This window comes from Cherax quadricarinatus, chromosome 42 (genome assembly GCF_038502225.1).
Source record: "Cherax quadricarinatus isolate ZL_2023a chromosome 42, ASM3850222v1, whole genome shotgun sequence".
Classification (NCBI taxonomy): domain Eukaryota; kingdom Metazoa; phylum Arthropoda; class Malacostraca; order Decapoda; family Parastacidae; genus Cherax; species Cherax quadricarinatus.
Genome location: NC_091333.1, coordinates 28,045,187 through 28,056,736, shown reverse-complemented (window position 1 = coordinate 28,056,736; position 11,550 = coordinate 28,045,187). Strand labels below are relative to the sequence as shown.

The following is an 11,550-nucleotide window of genomic DNA, read 5'->3' as shown; positions in this document are numbered from 1 at the left end:
GCTTCATACGTGTAGACGAGTCTGTGTTGATTCCCACGTGTAGACGAGTCTGTGTTGCTTCCCACGTGTAGACGAGTCTGTGTTGATTCCCACGTGTAGACGAGTCTGTGTTGATTCCCACGTGTAGACGAGTCTGTGTTGCTTCCCACGTGTAGACGAGTCTGTGTTGATTCCCACGTGTAGACGAGTCTGTGTTGCTTCCCACGTGTAGACGAGTCTGTGTTGATTCCCACGTGTATACGAGTCTGTGTTGATTTCCAGGTGTAGACGAGTCTGTGTTGATTCCCACGTGTAGACGAGTCTGTGTTGCTTCCCATCTAATGCACCTAAAATGGAGGAATGTTGCAATCAATGTTGCAGCAGAGATAACTCCAGGAAGCAGCTCAGATGAAAACTCGCACACCCACGATCTTTTAATATCTGCATCAAATTCACCTTAAACCAGTAAATAATAGAGCCAACAAGATTGGAGAATACACTGGATCTCATCTTCACTAACAATGATGACCTGATACGAAATATTGCCATATCAAAAACAATATACTCAGATAACAACGTATTTTTTTTTTTATATTTTATTTAAAATACAATACATAGCTTAACATAAAAACCCCTTAAACAAGGGTTGATACACATTTAATATAAACGCATTTTGAAACACAATCCCTAAGAACGTACAATAGCAAATAACAAACACAATATTAACAGACACAAAGAGGTTACACAAATATACTAGAAAATATCGCTTATGACAGAACATAACATTAAGAAAGATGGGCAATCTTAACCCTATTTACACAAGAACAACAACAAGAACGTAACATGTAGGTGACCCCTGTAGCAGGTTCAATAATATAATTAAATCCATAATCCCTTCAGGTATACACTATTTACATAATATTACTGGGACATATTGCCAATGCACAATACAATACAATAAGAAGAATATTATGATAAATATATAAATATATCGATTACTCACAACCAACACAAATAATCAATAAATGAAAGAACCTACATCACAATCTCATGATAAAACAAAGTACATACTCTTACTCACCTAACCCCCCAGTACATAAGTTCCCTACAGTCACACATACTCGCCTTACCACAAGTCTTACGAGTTAGCCGCAAAACTAGAAAAGCCATAAGCATTCCGCATTCATCTACAGGCTATACACATTATATAATATAACAATAAAATGCTCAGTACAAACACATAAAACCCCGTTTGCCAGGTCATAGCCGAAAGGTACATCAAGTACTTCAACAAAGAAAGAAGGCAGTAGACTCTGACATAAGACATCTATAACACATAACTGCACCACCACATCCACTCACACTACCACATTTACCTCAACCACGCATTACACAGATACACACAGCAACACAGCCCTTGTGCATACCCAGCCCCGGAGACAAGCCCGTTCCATCCCCTGAAATTCAATCCCCCCCCCTTTCACAACGTTAACAATGCTCTCACACTCATACTACGGTACCCTGCTGAAAAAGCCTGGTCCCAGCGACTTCCATATATTTCCCGATTATAACACAACATTCTATAAATGGTCCCCGCCAACACCCTTTTGCGCACCTCCCAATCCCCATTCCCTCTCATCGCCCAGGATACAAAAACAAAATCCCCAATTATATACGTGATTGCACGTTGCACAGGCGCCTCGACGCCTCCCACGTCCAAACTTAACGCCCTCAATACTGATATCCCGCCTCCTCCCACTGTCCTCAGAACCTTACCCATCCATTCCCTGATACTCCCCAAATTATCACAAAAATACACTACATGAAACGGCGTCTCCTCATCCCCGCACACCCGACACGCGCCCTCCACCATCAACCCTCTTTCCTTAAGTGCAGCACCCGACGGCAGTATACGATTGAGAAAACGGAAAAATACCTCTCGCACATTTGGACGCACGCGCATCAACCGTAATCTCTCCCATATATCCTTCCACGCATACATAGGATAGATACTCTCAGCCTTCGCGACTACCGTCGCCCTTACAACACGCTCTAAAACACCCACTCGAACTTTATTAGGGTCCCGTACATGCAGCAACGCCCGCAACACGTCTTCACACACCTTCATCTCCGACCCTCCCCACCACATTCGCACCTCTTCATGCAAGCCATTCACGCCCCTCCCTGCGTGACCCCGCACACGGCGTAACCCCCACTGCAAATAAATACACTTGACTCTTAACCGTAAATCAATCAACCCCAATCCTCCTCTGTTGACCGGTAAAGTAACCACACTCCTACTCAACCATTCACACCTGGAACCCCAAAGAAAATGGAAAACCCTCTTTAACAGCCTCGTAACATCCGGACCTGCTAACGGATATACCGCAGCCACGTGCCAGACTTTACTGTATAACAACACATTCACAACAATCGCATGCTGATGTACTGTCAAATGAGTTGGTCTCAACCCATCCAATCGCCCCACAACTCGATCCACAACAAGTCCAGAATTAACCATCCTCGCCTCTCTCGCACTACTCATATACACTATTCCACTCACTTTTATCCTGTCCACCATATTCCAACGTACATTCTTTCCCCAACTCACTCTTCCCACCCAATCTCCTAAGACCAGTAATTTTGATTTTTCCACATTAACTCTTAAACCGGTAACCCCCGCGAAATTATCAATAACATCTCCAACCGCACGTAAACTCCTCTGCGTTCGCACGAGTATTGTCGTGTCATCCACCAACCCTATAATTCCCTGCTCTCCACTTCCTACTCCCCAATCCACCTCCATACACGCTTCCACCTTTCTATAGAAAGGGTCTGTTAAACAGGCAAACAACAATTGAGACAGGGGACAACCCTGCCTAATACCCAGACCCATGGATACCCACTCCCCTAACTTCCCATTTACCTGTACACACACTCCCACACCTGTATACAATGTCTCTGCCCAATGCACCACCTCCTCCCCAAAACCCTGCCTCCTTAATATGTACCACAACACCTCACGTTCTACACTATCATACGCCGCCTGCCAATCTAAAGCTAAGACACCCCCCCTGCTCCCCTCCCGACCCTTCCACAAAATTCTTCATAATACTATGCCCGTCATACATCGTCCTCCCAGACACACCATATTGTCCTCTCGCAACCACTCTATCCACCACACACTTCATTCTATTTCCTAAAATTTTTGCAAATATCTTATAATCAGCACACAGCAATGATATTATCCTAAAGTCCTGCACTGTGTCTTGTCTCTTACCTTTTGGCACTAAAACCACAACCGCAGTTCCTTGCAACCTGCCCATCCTTCCCTCCCTTTTCATCGTATTCATTAGTTCTCTCAGTAGCAGTAACCAGTTACCAGTAACCAGTGTACCAGTAGTTGACTCACTACCAACCGCCTCTGCCTGAGTCACTGTCTATTCATATTGTGCTGACCATAGCAGTATTCAAAGACCCCCTCACATATGGGTACTGTGGGCGGCCAGTCAGTTATACGAGAGTGAGGAGAGAGGCAGGCTGTAAGGGCGCTCCCCACATTATCTGTAATTATACGTACTACCAGCCTACGTGAGTATTACTTTACCCAATCCACGTGTTCGAACTCCCACATGATAAATGGTGCCAGCGGTGTGGAGCGTGGATTTAAGTTTTAAAGGTAATTCAAGACGTTAGAAGACTGTTTGTGAGTAGCCGGCGGGTCAAAGGTGAACCTCCAGCTAGCCGCTTACCCTCACTCACCACCTCCAGCCTGCAAGCCTGTTGCAGCCGTTTTTTTCAAGCTTCCTGGCTTAGTTCGTGTGCTAATTGCTTCAATCTACGAGGGGTTGACCCGGATTTTGCAATTAAGCCAGTCAGTAAGCCAGACTGTGGAAGTGAACGCCAGTCAGCCTATATCCAGCCTGTCTCCTGTCATCCACCTGCTCCTCCGTGCTTTGTGCATCGTTACACGTCTTCCAGTCAGCCATTCTCGTGGGTTAAGCCAGTCAGCCAACCCAGCTTCTAACCCAGCTGAGAGAGAGAAGTAAGCCACACAGGTTCAGAGCCTCTGAAGTATCGTCTCATGTATCGCTTTGTGCTCCCAGTTGGATGCTAAGAGTGACTTTCACCATCCCTGTGGCATAGTGGCTTATCAAGCCACCTTCGTGGGTAGAGTGGAGTGCGTTCTGCACGCCAGCGAGAGTCATCTCACCCACCGCTATACACTCTCCCTCCACCAACCCACCACCAACCACCCACCACCAGCCACCCACCCATCTACCTGTGGTTGTTTGCACCCTTTGTCAGCATAGTTGCTGATCCCTGTATTCCCTGTATTATATAGCATAGCATATTAGTATCCTCCATGTGCTTTAGACACGAGATCCCTCGTAGGCCTTTGGCTTGGAGTGACGTCATGGGCATACACATGGGCAGTGATCCCTTTGTCCCGCCCTCACTCAGCGGCAGACCGTCTAGGCGTAAACAGGCTAGGTAACTGTGGCTCCATCTCCCATCTCAGTCTGACAATATATCTACCATCCTACAAGTGTGTCTACTTTCAACCTGTGATATCTCCATTCAAGAACCCTTACGATAAATGGTGCCAGCGGAGGGCCTGTAATTCTAACGATTACAGCGATTTCTGGAGATAAAATTTCGACCAGCAAGACGGCCATTTCGTGTTACCAGTAGGCCTACCGACTACCGAGATTCACCCAGCCAGCTACCTCAAGCCAGCTACTCTACCAGCTTCTACATTATTCACTGGTCAGTCTCTTTGTATTAGTGTTTCCTGCTTTTTTGCATTACTCCCGAGGGGTTGACCCGAGTTTGCAAAATAAGCCAGCTTCCAGTCTGTGGTGGGGGAGTCAGAACACCCGAGTCCAGTCCAGCCTAGCCTACTCCATCCAATTATTTTGCCTGCCAAGCCAGCTTCCACCCCTGCTGTGCTCATCGTGTGAAGTTATCAAGCTATTCTGTGTGAAGGGTTAAGATAAGCCAGCTAGCAACTAACCCAGGTGTCTTACCCCAGTACTCAGGCAAGCCACGTGACTAGTCTTCATTGCTTGTGATTCAAGTTCCAAGCATTCTGAGTGCTCCTTGTCATCCTTGTGGTGTTGTAGTATTTCGTGGGTTTCTCCTAAGCCAGCCGGCTTAGAATTATCTTCGCGGCAGTGTGGGTTTTCTCAGTGAGGCTTACGACGTTCAACCCATAAGCCCAGCCACTCACGATCACGTGTGTCGCACCATTGCCGGTCTCAGACGCCTCGCTCAGCCTTTACCCACAAACCCAACTACAGTCGGCCATTACAACTCACCTACCTCATCAGTGTTTTGGTGCTCTGCTAAGGGTTGTAGCACCATATTTTAAGGACCACATAGGGGGTCAAGAGCTAGAGTGTGGCGCGCCATCTTTAAAAGCCTCCTGTGTGTTGTCTCTCGCCGATTTAAGCGCAATTCTACGATCATCTGTGCAGAGGACAGCAGCAAGACGATATAAACAATCCATCAATCTCATTTTTTCAAGTGTTACAGCTATAATATTTTTTTTTTAGAGACATTTGCGAGTGTTGAGACATTTCTTTTGTGTTCCCAGTGAATTTTTCTCTTAGTGACATTCAGTGACTCTTGATCAGACTCAGTGTTTATCATGTACTGATTGCATAAATTTCTTTTAATCTCCTTAATTCAGTGTTAATTTTCGTGCATTATTTTATATCTGTTGTGTTGTGTTTCTTTTTATACACACTTGAAGTAAGTACTTAGTGTTTCCTTTGTTGTGTGTGCAACATATGAGCAGTATAGAACTTGTGTTTAAACTTCAGAATTCCAGTGAATTAACTCAGTAAATTTTTCACCTCATATTCTGCATCACAACTCAGTGTTGTCTGTTATTTTTTTTTCTTCCTAGCAATTGTGTATTTTTGTTTGTTCCCTGTGTGTTGAACATTCTTGTGTTCATATTTTTCCATTCAGCCAGTGTTTAATTTGTCTTATTTCCACAGACAATAGTGCCATTTTTAAAGCTCCAGCAAGAAATCTGTTTACAAAATTTTTTTAAAAACATCAAGTTTCATTGCAAGAAAATTCTAGTACTGAGTTTATGTTGATGTTTTGTGCTCTGCATCACTGTAAGTGTTGTATTTCTTTTTGTTGTGTGTTTTAGCACCTATTATTTTTCATATTTTATTGAACAAATTCACTCTTAGTGCAATTTTTAAGTTCTCCTTCTAAAGTAAATTGTTCTTTTGCTTGTTGTTTAAGTGCAGTTAAGAGTTAAAGTGTTCATTCCTTGATATATTTCTTTTCTTGTGTGTTATAATTTTAATTATTGCACACAGACTCATTTTGCAATAATTCTTGTGCAAATATTGTGTTGCTATTAAAGTTTTTCTTGCAGAAAATTTTATGCAGTGTTGTGCAATACAGTTTCTTACAGTGCAGTTTCTTATGCTCTGTTCTGTGCATAGTATTTTATTCTGTCTGTCATTTTAATTTTTATTTCAGTGAATTGTGTGTTTGTTTTAATTTTTGCACAAGTTTATTGAGTCCATTTTATTATTTTATTGTGTATTTTCCTTGTTGCATTGAAAGTAAAGACAACTCACTGTGCCATTTATTCAATTTAAAGTAAAAGTTGAGCAAATTAGATTTGAGCAAAGTACAAGTTCTCTTGATTTTCAGTGTTTGTTAAGTTGCATATTTTTTTTTTCTTGTGTGAGTTCTTTGCTTACTGTGTAACTTGTCAATTTTTAATTACTTATGCAGAATAGTTAAGCATTTTCTTCCATTTAAGCTTATTGTGTCATTCTCTCCATTTTTCTTGACTTATGCCCTTCAGTATTTTCACTGAGAAGATGTCCCAGTCACTTTTGAACGTTCACTTAGTGTATCATTCCAGTCAAAGTCAATATGAATCAGTCCACAGTACCAACATTCCCTTACTGACTGAAAGACAATACCTAGCCCTTGAGCAATGTGTTTGTTCTCACAGCTTGTATCTGAGATTTGTTAAAGTGCTGCGAAATGTGAAGTTCAGATTAAGTTCTTATAGATCCGTGAATTACTTATTAACGTAGCCGAGCGGTCAGGCACTAGTAATTCTGTCATTCCCGTCTGTGTTCCACCTATACCTTCAGACTTGCAGGATAGTGTTCCGTTGCCTCAAGTGTCCGGGGACACTCAGACTGCCTTGAGTGCACAGCCTATCCCTGCAATGACTGCTAGTTCGAGTAGTAGTTTCTCCACAGGGGATGCCTTGTCAGAAAACGATTACTTGCAACTAGTAATGCCATCTCTTGTTGATGTGACATGCTGTCTGCAGAAAGACGTCTCTGTTACAGCTAGTGTTCTCACTAGAGTGTCTGTTGTTGTTCCTAATGTTCCAGATGGTGATCCCATCCTAGTTGACAGTAATCAGTGCATTGTAAGAAGTTATTTCTCGAATAACTTTCACATGTTAACGTTTGTAAGTGTAGTTTCTTTATAGCTGATACCTCGTGTCACTGTGTGCGACTCAGATTGAATATCAGCATTGTTCACCGTGTTCATTTCTTTTCTCCTGTGTTTGCAGTTTGAGATAGTAGATTCGTTCTCCCTTGCTCATATTGCGTGTTATAGCGTTAATTTTTTCAACCGGGGGGAGTCATCCACTCCACCGAGTTTGTTCTTTCCTCCAGTAAGGAAGAACTGTTACCTTTATTCCAGAACAAACAGCCTACTGGAAGGTTAGCCAGATGGACCTTGACTATCCAAGAGTTCAATCCCACTTTTGAAAATTTACCTGGCAAGTCAAATGTAGTCGCAGATGCTTTATCGCGACAGGTTAGTGTAGTTACTGCAGATCCTCCATTTACTGTCGAGGTTGTCAGAAATTCCCAAAGAACCGATCCCTTGTGTTCTGGTGTGATTCGATTCCTGCTCCAGGAAGAGCTTATTCTTACTGTGAAGCCACCAGTACCCATTAGTGACTTTGTAATGAGCCAAGAATTACTGTATCGAATAGTCGAGTTGAGTACTCCTAGCAGACGAGTTAGTAATTCCACAGTCACTAGTGATTGTAGTTGTATCTTTTGTAGATACTCGTTCAGATCTCTCAGTCAAGGCATGTGTTAGCCATTGCAGAGGAATTCAATCCTCCCAGAGATGATAACCATTCTGCATACGTAAACCTCACCCTCGCAGAATTGGGTTTAAGTGTAAACAGCCTGCATAATTAGATGTCCGAGATGAATGAATTTGTCAACTGTGTGTTTTATTATTAGCTGATCAGTTTGTCAGAAATTTTCGTGTTCACGTTCCCTCCGTATTCTGAGAATTAACAGTCTAGATTTGTGTGCACCGAATCTGCCTTTCTGTTAAACACTTCTTTGTATATATTTATTCTTCCTCAGAATCCGTAGAGTGCATGAATACAGATCGATCGATCAATTCCATCCATATTGTATAATGATTTGTTCTTATAGTTTGTAATGATTACGTTAACACCCATTACGTCAAAATCATGTTGTACCATCCATTAGTTCTAAGATATATATGAATTTGTTATTGTATAGAATCAGCCCAGATCCGCCTGCCTGTTCAGCCTATAGTATAGTAGTGTATGTCGGGACGACATACGTAACATGACCGAGCTGTCAGCATAGTTGCTGATCCCTGTATTCCCTGTATTATATAGCATAGCATATTAGTATCCTCCATGTGCTTTAGACACGAGATCCCTCGTAGGCCTTTGGCTTGGAGTGACGTCATGGGCATACACATGGGCAGTGATCCCTTTGTCCCGCCCTCACTCAGCGGCAGACCGTCTAGGCGTAAACAGGCTAGGTAACTGTGGCTCCATCTCCCATCTCAGTCTGACAATATATCTACCATCCTACAAGTGTGTCTACTTTCAACCTGTGATATCTCCATTCAAGAACCCTTACGATACCTTGTACCGGGTCCTAATACTGTTTTGGCTCACATAATTGGTCAAGATTGTAGCTGAGCGCCAACGATAAAGCCAATTATGCGAGTCCACCGAGAAAGCGCATTTCTTCACGACGACAGTGTGAGTGTCGGCATCATCACCGTGCAGGACAACCTTCCTCATCACCAGTAATCACCCGACTACTACAGACTTCAGTGATAGTTTAGAGACATTTTTCTTGCATTTAAAGACATTTGCGTGTGTGAGACATTTATAGTAAATTTCTTGTGTACTCTAAACCTTGTGTTTTCAGTGTAGACTCAGTGTTTCTTTGACTCGTTATTTTTGCAATATTTTTCAGTATTATCGCTTATCTTATATTTTTTTTTATCTGTGTTTTTTTTTATGCTACTCCTGTCTGTAGTAAGTATTATTGTGTAGTGTACCAGTCAGTCACTCTGTGTGAAGTGATTCATTTTTTTTATTGTATTCTTTCAGCGTTGTATTCTCCAGTAATTGTCATTGTAATTCATGCAGTGATATTCACCCCAGTATACCAAATTATCCATTTATTTCTATGTGTACCTTTTTTTCGTATGCCAGCAGTGTCTCATTCCTCTAATTTTTTCGCAGACTGTGTACCATTATTTTTGCCAGCAAATTTTTGTCGTATCAGTCACAGCAAGATTTTGTTGTAAGAATATACTAAAAAAAAAAATTAATACATGATTAAGTGTTGTGTGCCCTGCCACTGTAAGTGTTACACTTGCCTCTCCACTTGTAAGTGTTACACTTCCCGTTTTGTTCCTTTGTTTTATTTTATTCATATTTTTATATTTCTTTGAACAAATTCACTCTTGATGCAATTTCAATTACTTTTAACGTAAAGTGTTTTCTTTACTCTGTTTGAGTAAATTGTTTTGTCTAATTTACAATTAAGAGTTAAAGTGTTCAATCAGTTTTTTCTTCATATTTTTATTTCATTATTTAACCTGAGTTTTCCCAGTGACACTTTATTACTGCAGTGATTTTTTCTACGCCTTATTTTGTTGCACTTGTTCTGCAGTGAATTATTTTCTTTTATTGATATTTTTATGAATTATATTTTAATTTTGTTTATGTATTCTTAGAAAATACTTAAATTTCCCAGTTAACAATTTAGTAATTTTATTTTCTACTTTTTACATTGATTTAAAATTTTATTAATTAATTTCTTTATTAGCAAGAGTAAAGACAGCTCATTTTGCATTTAATTCAGTCTCCAGTAATATTTTTACTTGTATATTTCAATGTAAATTTTTTATCTTGGCCAATAGTCCTTCACATTGAGTTGTCCTTCCTCTTGCAGTGTATCTTAGACATTTTTTTTTATTCCTTCTGCAGAATTAGTTGCATCTCTTTTATTTCAATTCTAGCATTTTGTATCATTTTTATTGTTCATTATTTTTGCCTTATTTGTTCTCGTGCTACTTTGCCATTATGTCTCACATACCGTCAAGTGATACTTTAGTGAATGTCGATACTCAGACCTCTCAGGCTACTGTTGCCCCTGTCATCAGTCCTCACAGTTCCTTACCGACTGACAGACCGACCCAGACACTGAGATACTATAGTTATACTCGTGATTCCCTTGATGAGTTACCTTTATTCAATGGCCATGTATATAGTCTTGAAGCATGGTTTGCGGCCATTCGTTCTCGTGCTGGTGCTCTAGTTGAAGGTCCTCCTTCAGAGGAAAGTCTTATCAGACTTGCTAAAGAAGCTCTTCATCGATCCCCTGCTGCTGTTCACGTTGTTGATCTCCTTGATATGCGTGACTTCAGGAATCTTACTAAGTGGTCACAATATGAGGAACTGATTCGTTCTTTCCTTGTCCCAGTAAAAACAGCTGATCCATATGTTGTTCTTAGGGAACTAGTGAATGCTACACCCATGAGTAATGAATCGTTGAGTGCATTTGCTGTTAGATTAGACAAACTTTTATCATCATTTATCAATGCTGTCCAGTCATCAGCTTTCCTCCCTGAAGAGGCTAAACCATTTACAGAATCGCTTGCTAAAATAGCAGCTTTTGGAGCAATCAAAGAACTAATGCCGCCTGCTTCCGTGTGTGCTTATGAGGCTCATCCTCCAACTGTGACGATGGAACCACTTACAGCCTTAAATCATGTACGTTCCTTGTGCCCCCAGGGTACTTTCCCATGTATCAAAAGTAATGTCACACATATGCCTCAGTCTGCACCACCTCTTGTTTGCGCCACAGAGACAAATCGTGGTCGTCAACCATCTCAGAGATCACTGAGAACCAGTGTACAGAGTCGTTATAAACCTCGTAGTATTCATAGTACATTCAGTAACCATAGTCGGCGGACTTGTTATAACTGTGGTTTCCGTGGCCATTTTGCAATTAATTGTCCTGATAGTTACCCTAAGAGACGTCGTACTGATGATGAGTACCCAGATCTTCCCTACTGTACTTATCATAGAATACATGGACATGACACATCTGAGTGCAATGCTCTCTATAACCTTCAGTACTCTAGGTCTTTCCGTGGCCGTTCCAACCGCAAGACCCGTAGAGGAAACAGATATCGTGGTTCTCAAAATAACCAGAACCAGGCTCATTCTTCCAATTCTCAAAATAACCAGAACCAGGT

The 11,550-nt window shown here is 41.5% G+C and overlaps 1 long non-coding RNA gene across 1 annotated transcript; it reads left to right on the top strand.

The window, feature by feature from the left end:
* The first annotated feature begins 4,283 nt into the window (after positions 1–4,283).
* Positions 4,284–7,237, top strand: LOC138853885 (uncharacterized). Its single transcript, XR_011393085.1, has 2 exons — positions 4,284–5,319; positions 5,988–7,237. It is a non-coding gene; the product is annotated as an uncharacterized lncRNA (long non-coding RNA).
* The last annotated feature ends 4,313 nt before the right edge of the window (positions 7,238–11,550 follow it).